The sequence below is a fragment of the Branchiostoma belcheri genome, unplaced genomic scaffold (genome assembly GCF_001625305.1).
Source record: "Branchiostoma belcheri isolate BF01 breed outbred unplaced genomic scaffold, Haploidv18h27 scaffold272, whole genome shotgun sequence".
NCBI classification, from domain to species: domain Eukaryota; kingdom Metazoa; phylum Chordata; class Leptocardii; order Amphioxiformes; family Branchiostomatidae; genus Branchiostoma; species Branchiostoma belcheri.
In genome coordinates, this window is record NW_017803879.1 from 206,050 (window position 1) to 209,099 (window position 3,050).

Below are 3,050 nucleotides of genomic sequence, written 5' to 3' on the forward strand. Positions count from 1 at the left end.
CCCCCATTGTAACATCTACTTGAAGAATCATCCACTGATCGCCTGCCTTTTGGCTCAGGCCAGTGACAATCGGCCTAAAAGGCATTTTACCTGAACTGTTTATCCACCCACAGACACGTACCTTTTCAGGTGTCAGAATCGCTTCAGTTGTCTCTTTCAGGACAGGAAATCGAGCACAGGTTGCTGTTGTTACTGTTGGGTGCGTCAGCCTCCTTCGGTAGCTGATCCGCAATGGCGTGTGACAAACAACCCAGGATTGGTCTTAGTAGTTACGTAAATGGTGGGGTTGATTGTCTGAAGCTGGCTATTTGAACAACATAAATGACACTTTGAAATGTGTATCACTCTAAAGGTCTTAAGTTGCATATTCAATAAAAGTATTGAATAAAAACGCCTTTTTTAAATAATAATAAAAATGGGCAAAAAGAGAAAAAAATACATTTTTACTTTATTGACATAGGAATAATAACTATTAGTAAGTAAAACAGATAAAGTTAAAAAAACATCCCTGACCTTCTGACTTTGGGAGTGGAAAATTTCAAGGCACTTGCCGGTTGAGCCATGTTTAGTAAATTTCAATAGCGAATAAACAACAGGAATAAAGGTAAGTAGCATGACTATTGGTTCTTTATCCGCACACCATTCGTATAAGTCACCAAGGGCCACAACATTATGTACAGCTTTTGTCGGAAAATGCCCCCCCCCCCTAAAAAAAAAAAAAAAAACAAAAACAAATAGAACGATTCTAAACGCGTGTATAAGGTAGCAGAACACAGTTTTCGCCCTATGGGGATTTCTATAGTTAAGGACCCCAAGATGACTCACTTCGACGCGGTAAAAATTATAGCAGGGTGCACTTCACAAATACGAAAATCGAATATGTTTGAGAAGAAGGTACAAACTACAAAATATCTAGAAACCAAAAAATCCTGTCGGCGTATCTGCTCGTAACGTACACTTTGAAGTCACCCCCTACCGACGTGACCTGAACTGCAGCCGACTCACCCGGAAAGCCAGTTGCGCAATACGGCGCATTTATACACGAACTGCAAAACCTTCACAATTCAAATCATACAGTCTCAAACCCGATACATTCCTACACCACACAGCACAATTTACGTCTGGCTGACGCTCTTATCAGGCTTTCTACCCAGCCTTCAAGAATATTCGCTGCACTACTTTCTATACCCGCGTCATCGTCCCCGGGGGTCGCCCATTAATACTGTGTTCTGCTACCTTGAACCAACTTGACCTTGGATTTTCTTTCGGTCAGTCGACAAAACTAAACAAGATGCGAAACCTGGCCAAATTTTAGTTCACAACTCCAAACGGTTGCTGAGATATTGCCAACTTTGCACTTCGGCACCTGCCATAGGGCTAGGGCCCGTCCAAGGCCCGTACGAGGGGCCATTTAGTGGTCCCATTATCCAATAAAATGTACTATTCTGGCCCTCTTTTTCTTGTTAACAATGATCATCAGTGCCTACTCTATCATTTAGAGTGATTTTTACTTAGTGTAAGGCTTGTTTACGGCAAAAAGGGGGGGGGGTGAACGCGGCTTCTGGCCGGTGGCACTTCCCACTAAGTCCCATAGTTAAGCATAGGCGGCGGTCATAGTGGGCCGTTGCCATGGCAACGGGGGTCTGACGGTGAAACAAACTGGTACATTTTAAGTGAGTCTACGTCAGTACTTGGTATACCAAGAAAATTTGGTCGAAAATACCGCTGCTTGGAATTAATGGCCAATTCCCTTGTCTATTGAAAAACGCCTGGAATAATTTGTTCACACTACCTCCATACCGAACGTTAGGTCATTTAGCCCCAAAATAAAGAAATTGAATCCATTTAAAGAAATGGCAGGAGAAGAAGAAGGAGGAGGGGGAGAAGAAACATTAGGATAGACAACGTGTATTCATCGCACCACAATGCGGTGTTGGAGAATTTCTTGCAGTAATATACGGTGATGGCGAAATGACGACGTTGGGGATATGGCTAGGGTTAGGCGTGGACACGTTCGCCCGCCCTCTCATATACTATGGCATGGAGTGAAATATTGTTTTTCCTCATGATTCTCCTTCTCCTGCCATTTCTTTAATATTTTATTTCAACATATTCACCGAGAAAGGGCGGGACATGAACGCTATTATCATATAGCTTACACGATAGCCTATCCAAACTGATGCAGTAAGTGACACAATGTACAATTTACCCGTTGCACATGCTGAATAGAACATAGAACATAGTTTTGTCTGGAGTCAGCTGAGGTCACTGGGTAGAGTTCACGTTAACTGGGTCAAAGGCAGGGAACAGGTGTTGTTATGGGAGTCACCCGAGGTCATTGGAACACAACTTAAGTTATGTTTGGATTTTTTTAGAACTAGAGCCATGTTCTATTGGGTCACCTGAGGTCATATGCGGGTGATTATTGTTTTTCTAAATGTATGGATTGGGATGAATAAATACCCGATTTTGACTCTATTTTTGACATTACGGCGTCATAAGGAATGTGGAATGGAGCCTTCTGATTGGTCAGCGTAACCTGACTATATAATAAATTGATTTAAAAACTCATTTTGGGGCTTTTTTTTCCTTTTTTTCATACAAGCTTTTACAATCGTTTTATTTTATTTTTTGGCTGTTTCAATGGAAACTATATTGTGTGGCATGTGTGCAGGTGTGTTTCTTCTTCTTCATTGGTTGTTGAGTTAATTGAATTATCTGCATCAGCTCCACCTCCAGTGACGAATCATAGAAATCTTTTCAAATCCCCCACGAATTTCCAACGTTGAAGCTGATTGGTTAGGAATTTATAGATATGGTTGACTCAAACACGTGACCACAAGAACTACGATATGAAAGACCTTTAGGCATATCAAGTCATGAATATGCAACCCCTGAAGAGACTAGTGTATTTTTCAAACTAGTAACTAGAGAAGGGACAGGCTGTCGTTTCAACGGATTCCGAAAGGGGCGCATATTTCGCTGTACACCGACACCTCGTGCTGCACGGACTTGTCGTCAAGAACGCAAAACGCCTCGCGACCGGCGTT